Source organism: Cupressus sempervirens, chromosome 4 (assembly GCF_028749045.1).
Source record: "Cupressus sempervirens isolate cs-2001-9-10 chromosome 4, ASM2874904v1, whole genome shotgun sequence".
Classification (NCBI taxonomy): Eukaryota; Viridiplantae; Streptophyta; class Pinopsida; order Cupressales; family Cupressaceae; genus Cupressus; species Cupressus sempervirens.
The window spans coordinates 25,290,218-25,298,659 of record NC_143121.1 but is presented as its reverse complement, the minus strand read 5'-3'; the positions used below and the strand labels follow the sequence as shown (position 1 = coordinate 25,298,659).

General features: G+C 36.4%; 1 pseudogene; it reads right to left on the bottom strand.

The window, feature by feature from the left end:
• Window positions 1–1,121: 1,121 nt before the first annotated feature.
• LOC149559759 (vacuolar protein sorting-associated protein 41 homolog) lies at window positions 1,122–7,454 on the bottom strand (annotated as a pseudogene).
• Between the last annotated feature and the right edge of the window lie 988 nt (window positions 7,455–8,442).

Below are 8,442 nucleotides of genomic sequence, written 5' to 3'. Positions count from 1 at the left end.
CTTGCTTGCTTTCTATTAAAATATGATAAAACTATTACAAAATATGGGAGCATTCAGCTTCAACTAGAAAACCCTAAAATCTGCAAATTGATAAAACCTAAAGTTTTAAACTTGTAGCTCTAATGGCTGCATACAACAATGCCTGGAGCAATCACTACTTCATAGGATAAATCCAATAAACAACAAACTTAAAGGATGACAAGAGGAAACATGTGCAACTGTGTTAGTAAACAGACTGTCCTTTTAAATAAACTCTCAAAATGCCCAAATCTGAAAGAACAATTAGATGGCAACAGTTGGATAATCTATCATGAGATTGACAGATTTCCTCTAAATTGGAAGGTACAACTCCCTTATGAAATGATATGCAATGAATTTGTTTTATTGCCTAAACTAACTAGGTGCGTTCTTAACCTGAGAACGAAAGAGGAACTCAGGAAAAATTTAGATCCTAAACTTAGCCAAATTTGAGAACTCACACATCTTATGACTCCTCGACATTGGTGATGCAATATGAATTCAATAAATGCAAATGCAAATGCAATGTAAATGAAATTAGAACAAAAGGACATCTATTTTGGTTCTTGTAATAGAAATGGCTACAAACACTTCTTATCCACAACACATTTTTTATCCAATTCTAAGGTGTAAGATAATGCCCAAAATCAATTAATGCAACTCTCTGATTGCGAATAATTAGAAAAACCCCTTTTAAACTCTTTGATTTAACAAAAGATCTCTATTTATTATGAACATAGAAAATAATGATGCTCTGATCATTATTACTTACAACTCAGTATCAAATCTATTACAAAAATAGAATAGAAACCCCCCCCCCCCCCAAATGCAAGAAACAAAAATTACAGAAACTAAATGTGCTCCTCTCCCTACTCCAGCTCTCTGACTATATGTAGAAAAAGAAAAACCACATGGATAGTAAAGAATTGACACCAAGCATGATTGACTCTACAACCTCTCCTCATGTCAACAATTTCCTGACCCTGCCTTCATCTCTTTAGCAGTATATATAGAGTTTAAAATCATACCACATTCATGGGAATACAAAGTATTTCAACTTCCAAAATTTGAAAGGGCATGTGACAAGTGATATATTAGTCCCTTCATCTAACCTTGCAAATTGACACCTCCCCATGGCTCTTGAACTCTAAGTTCTTTGCTGTACTCTTCCCATTTCTTAGTCCTATGTCATCTCTAACTTGATGCTTATTTGCATTAAACTTGTCTTCCCTAATTCCAATGTAAATACCATGATAGGCCTCATAATAATATCTCACTAGTAGGTTCACACAGTCAGCCTTTAGAATGTCATTGCAACCATGCCGAAGTGAAGTTTCTATGCTATAATCTATGATAATTTTGACAAGCCAATCCCTTAACCTTGGAATATGCAAACCATTTGGTACCATATTTACAGTATGAAGTAGATCTAGATTACCCATTGTGTGCTCTGGTAACATTCCAACCATTTATGGATTGCCAAGGCTTTGCTTAATTAGCTCCTCCCATAGATCATCATCATGTTGCATTGTGACAAACTTTATAGCCTGTTCCATATCTTCCAATTTATTTATGATAAGTGCGAGAGCCTTCCTTGAATTTCCCATCCTCCCAAGAATAAATACTTGCTCTTTTATAAGACCTCTTCTGATACAAATCTTATAAGCCTTGTCAAGCGAACAATATTGGCTATTGTGGAGGAATGGGAGAAGCAATCTGGGATCATATTCTGCATAAAGCTCTACCTAAAGGCCATGGAATTCTTCCCCTACATTAGGATCTTTCTCAAAGAGTGCATGTAAATATTCATGCAGGTATAATTTGTGTGTCTTATCATTGCCAAATTCCAACAACTGTGAAACTACATCAGATGGTGGGATAAACTTCTGTTGCTGGACAAGTAACACTACAACTCTTTTCAAATAAAAAAATCATATAGATTGTGCTCCTCGATAAATTCAAATATGCCAGGCTTCCTCAGATCTACATATATTACAAAAGTCTTCTCATATTGTTTATCAATGACATAAAAATCGATTAGAGCCTCTCTCAAAGTGGGAGTTGTAGAGCTTGCATTTAACTGTGGTTCAATAGCATTAATGACCATGTATGCACTATATATAGATGATGGCCAAGTTTGAATTGTTGACAATAGTTGTTCATAGAATGCTGGATTTGTGACTAGAGCTATGAGAGCTGCCTCATACATAGTATCTCATAGTTGAGGATTATTGGTGGGGATGTAAGGTACCAAAAGGGGTAGCTACCGATCATGTGAAAATTCAAACACCATCTCTCACATGCCATTGCAAATCTATGCAACAATTTGGGCACAAAGCAACTGTTTTAACATATTGGTTTTCCAAGAAATGAATATATTTTGAACCCACCTCATCAAGAAGTTCGATTCGGGCTTTTCCAACTTCAATTGCAGCTAGTGATTTTTCATGCTATCGATGTTGAAGAAGCCAAACTATATGGTCATCTACATCCCTAGGCTAGTATTGGCATTTGGTCAAACATTCCCACCATGTCTTCTCTATCAAAACCCGTGCACTTTGTCTTCACTCTCCAAATAGAGCTAGGCAGATGTTGAACTCTTGTTCACATGTGAAAGACTTTGAAACATTAAGATTTTCTTTTGTGATCTCCATAACTTCACTAACTACGAGCTAATGACTATAGCTTTAGATTTGGGTATTAAAATTCTCCATGACCTCAAGCAACAGAGGCGTCTTCCTTAGTATGTTATTATCATGCGAAGTGCATGTTCCTTAGCAACCCGTGGACACTATTGCATGATTCCTCCATTGGTGGCTCCGAAAATTTGTCTAATGCATTTGTATAATGTGTATTGTGTATGAATAGAGCATAATCTTCTTCACGTGGCCGTGGGTCTTCTGTGGTCTTCAATTGCATTCCCCAAAACACTCAGGCTGATTCATCCTTTGTATAGCCAGGTCTCTTGCAAGCTTGTATTAGCATTTGGTTAGACATATCGACCATATCTTTTTAATCATCTAACTCTTGTATTGTGCATCATTGGTGCTATGAACTTTGGGCTCAAACCAGAGCCATAACTTGAGACCTTCCTCAAAGACGCAGTCACTAAATCAATGTATTTTTTGATCACTGCTCATCAACACAGTATATTACTCATATCCTTGTTTAGAACTCACATTGTCGATCCTCCAAAGAATTATACTTTGCAACTTCTCCATTAGATCTCTAAATTATGCACTTAAAGATCAACTATACTAAAACAATTTTGAGAATAAAGACTCCAAGATGAAATATACCACTGCAATCATGAACTGAGATTTCTTTCCTTCTATATTAACACTATTCATATATTGAAGGCAATACTATTACACCAAATATTTATTGCAACCTAATGAACCACAAGCCTTGGGTAAAATGATATCAGATAAGGTATAATGACACTATGATTACCTTATCTACAATCATTTGGAAACACAACTTAATATCTTCTTGATCTTATGGAGTGAATTTCTGAAAATTTAATGCCAGATTTGCTATTGTATTAGTTATATGAGAAACTTCCATCTAATTCCTTGTAAATGCCTGGAGATCATAATTTCACAATCATCATTCCATCTGAGAAGATCATCATTGGGAGCATGTTATCCTTGTCAGGTTGGGTTCTATAACCTACCCAATATGAAGAGACTTTGAACCAACCCACCCAGTTTATAAAAGAGAGGGAAAGAGAAAGGGAAGCCCGACAAGGATAGCCTACCTATGAAGGACTTAGACCTAGACACAAATCATACCATACTGACTTGATATGACCAATATTGCCAAAAAAATGAGTGACTTAAAGTCAGGCAACAAACTGCAGACACAAGAAAAAACTTCCTTCTATCTTCTAACCTTTAACTTGATCTATTACTCAACTTCCTTCTCTGCTCTAATCTTTTGGAACTCTTCCACTTCTTCAACTGAAAAATCTAATAGAATGAAACTAATACATTCCTTTTGTCTCTCTTCAAAAAATTTTCCCCCTCTTTTCCAGATTTGAAATCACCTATCATGCATTAATGTTTTTGATCATTTTGAAGGCTGTCAAGGTGGTAGGTGGGAATTTGGCTCTAGGAGAAAACCTACCACATTTAATATTTACACACTCCCCCTTTGTCCTGAGTCAAACAAAACAAGGGTCACTCTTGATCTAAATTAGCTACACCAAGACTCCCTTTGATGTGCACAAAATTTCCAATGCCTAAAGGCTTTGTAAAAATGTCTACTAGCTACTGCTTTGACTTGTAAAATTAGATCTTGATATCCCCATTCTCTACCAACTCTCTGATGAAGTGATATCTAATCTTTATAGGCTTGCTTCTCCAATGAAAGACTAGATTCGTAGACAATGCAATTGAGGAGACGTTGTCATAGTAAATTGCTTTTCCATCCTCTTTCCTTTCATTCAAATCTATCAAGATTTTTCTTAACAAAATAGCTTGACATGCTACTACATTTTCTGCTATGTATTCAACCTCTACTATAGATTGAGAAATAATAGGTTTCTTCTTGGATGCCCATGAAATAGCACCCAATCCCATATGGAACATATATCTAGAAGTGCTCTTCCTATCATCCAAAGTTCTAGCCCAATCACTGTCAATGTAACCAACAACCTCGAAATCATTTTTTGTAGTATAAGAAATCCCAAATCCCTTGGTACCATTCACATACCTTAGGATCCTCTTTCCTACTTGCCAATGGGAATCCTTTGGTGTTTCCATAAATCTGGAAATCAAACTTACTGCATGCGTCATGTTTGGCCGAGTTGCAGTCAAATACATCAAAATTTCAACCATACTCTTGTATAGTGTTGGATTCACACTTTTTTTGCAATCTTCCTTGCTCAACTTTAGACCTACTACTATTGGTGTTAGGGCTGCCTTATTGTTCTGCATTTTGAATCTCTCCAAAATCTACCTTGCATATTTTCCTTGAGAGATGAATATGCCATCATGCATTTGTTTTAATTCTATGCCTAGAAAGTACTTCAAGAGACCAAGGTTTGTCATTTCAAAGTCATTCTTCATGGCCTCTTTGAACTCACCAATTAGCAAATTTTCATTTCTAGTGAAGATCAAGTCATCAACATACAAGACAACAATCAACACGTTACCATTTTCTGGCTTGATGTAAAGTGTGGGCTCAACATCACTTTTGCTAAAGCCATTGCTCATCAAATATGAGTTAATCCTATTGTACCATGCCCCTGGAGCTTGCTGGAGCCCATATAGAGCATTCTTCAATATATACACTTTGTGTTCTTCACCCAAAACTTCATAACTAGGTGGCTGCTTCACATAAACTTCTTCTTTCAATGCACCATTCAAGAAGATAGACTTCACATCCATTTGATATACCTTCCATTTGTGCTGGGCTGCAATTGCTATGATAACATGTACAATTTTCATTCTTACAACTAGGGCATATGTCTCATCATAATCTCTGCCATACTATTGCTTGTACCCCTTGACCACTAATCGTGCCTTATGCCTATATATTTTTCCTTCAACATTGCACTTGGTCTTGTAAACCCATTTCAATCCAATTACTTGTTTCTTGGGAGGCAAAGTAGTTAACTCCCATGTCACATTTCTTTCAATGACATCTATTTCCTCATCCATGACATTACACCATTTCTCATCATTCACAACTCTCTCAAAATAGATTGGAACACTATGAGAAAATAATGTAAAATTTACACTCTCATCATAATCTTCATTATACCTTTCATCTTGGTATATCTCCCTTACACTCTTAGTCTTTCTTGGCAATAAGGAGGTGAGAGTGGGATCTAAATTTTTAGTATTGCTACTGCTACTATTTTGTATACTAGCTTGGGGTTGTCTTGATGTTCTTGGAGCTATTGCTTGGCATGTTAAGGGCTGCTTCCCTTTTTGCCTTTGTTTGCAATCCATGTTTGCTGTTCCATCATCTCACTGATCACCAATGTCATCTTCTTCCTCTTCAATAGTAGGAACTTTACTTAAAGTTCTTGAGGATTCATCTACCAAGCCATCCCATGATTAATTTTTGAGAAATTCCACATCTCTTGAAATGATGATCTTCTTGGCAATTGGATCATATAGTCTATAGGCCTTTGATTCTGAGCTATACTCTATGAAGATGCACTTCACACCTTTGTCATCCAGCTTTTTCCTTTGTTCCTTAGGCACATTTGCATATGCTACAGATCTAAACACTCTCAAGTGTTCAACTATCCATCTATTCCTTGACCAAGCCTCAAGAGGTATTTTGTCATGAACTATTTTTGTAGGACACCTATTGATCAAATATATTATTGTTGCTACAAATTCTCCCTAATGTTCAGTTGGGAGCCCTTTTTCTTTCATCATGTTTCTTTCCATTTCAACAATGGTCCTATTTTTCTTCTCAGCCACTCCATTTTGTTGCAAAGTATAACTGGCTGTCAGCTCTTTTCTTATACCATTTTTCCTACAAAAATTTATAAACATATTGGAGGTATACTCCCCTCCTCTATCTGACCTAGGACCTTTACATATGTCCACATTCTTTTTCAGCTAGGGCTTTAAATTCAACAAATTTATCAAATGCTTTAGATTTGTTCTTCAACAAATACACCCATGTCCTATGACTAAAATCATCTATGAATGTCATAAAATAAGTACTCTCCCCAATAGAAGTAGTTTTCATAGGGCCTACCAAATAAGAATGCACAAATTATAAAGGTGCTCTAGCCCTACTAGAGTTTCCAAAATTGCTTACCCAATATGCAAGTCTCACACTTGTCATATGAGTTTACGATGCTTGACAAGCCATCTACCATTCTTTTCTTGGACAACAAATTTAAACCAAAAAGCTAAGATGTCCATACTTGAGATGCCAAATCTTGGAGGGGTCTTCAATCATGCTCCTAAGAGCTGATTACTAATGTATTGTTGTACATGCATGCTTGGGAGGTGCAACACTAACTTGAGAAGAGAAACATGTTTCTATCCTCAATGGGAACATCTAGTTCTTTTTCATTTGGCCTACTGCAAGTAATCTATTAGTCCCATCCTTCTCATGAATGACACACTTGTCATTTTCCATCAGCACTTTGTATCCATTTTGAATGAGTTGTCCAACACTCATCAAATTGTACTTCATATCGGTGGAAAAATACACATTTTGTATTTCTTTCTTCTCACCTTGCTTGGTGCAGACCATACTAGATCCTTTTCCCACTATGGGAATGGTTCCATTATTTTTCATCTTAATTTTAGACTTAAAAGTCTTATCAATGAAAGAAAATAAACTTTCATTACCACTCATGTGGCTGCTACTTCTACTATTCAGGTACCATACCTCAGGGCTTCCTTCTTCACCAATTTACACCTGATGAAGGCTGTGGGATTATTTGCATTTCCCATGTTCACATCAACCACCTTAGCATTCTTCCTTGACTAACCACCCTATTTCTTTCAAAATTCACTTGCATAATGCCCATACTTATGATATTAGTAGCATTCAACATTGCTCTTGTTGGGGTTGTAATTCTTCTTACCTCTAGAGTTATTTTGAGAGGTAATTGCTCCCTCTTGGTTGCTTGCTCATCCTAAGCTTTCTGCACTAGCATTCCTTTGACCATTTCTTCCACAACCTCTACTTCTTGATCCTCTACTAGAGCTATTTCTTCCTCTCCCCATGCCTCTTTAATTCTCTTGAGCCTTGAAAGACCACTCTTGGGAAGTTGTTGCTGATCTATTTATTCGGTGTTGATAGGTTTGAAGAGCTCCCATCAACTCATCCATGGTCAATGTGGTGAGGTCCTTTGCTTCCTTTATGGTCATGACAAGATTGTCATATTTCTGAAGTAAACTCCTCAATATCTTCTCTACTATTCTTTGCTCATTATAATCTTCTCCATTTGATTTGAGCTGGTTTATAAAAGTGGAGATTCATGAGCTAAACTCTACAATAGGTTCATGGTCCCTCATCTGAAGGTTCTGAAACTCTCTTTTGATCATCTATAGCTTCACTACTCTAACCTTATCAGTTGCCTTGAATTTCATCTCAAGAATATCCCATGCTTCCTTTGCATAATTTGCTTCTATAATCTTGGGAAAGACTATCTCTATCATTGTTGCCTCAATCAAACTTAATGCCTTAGCATCCTTTCTCCTTGACTCCTTTAGTTGAGTATTTTGATTGTTGGTAAGGGCAGCATACTAAGTTGGGTTTTTCACATCATTGAACCCATTTATCACAAAATCCTACAAATCATTTACAAATATTATGGTTTAATTTTTCTTTGCCCATGTGTCATAATTTTGTCCATTAAAGGATGATGGCTACTGCCATATTTTTCCTGCATCTCCTGCCATGTCAAATATCCTAGAAAAAAAGTGCCCTAACTCA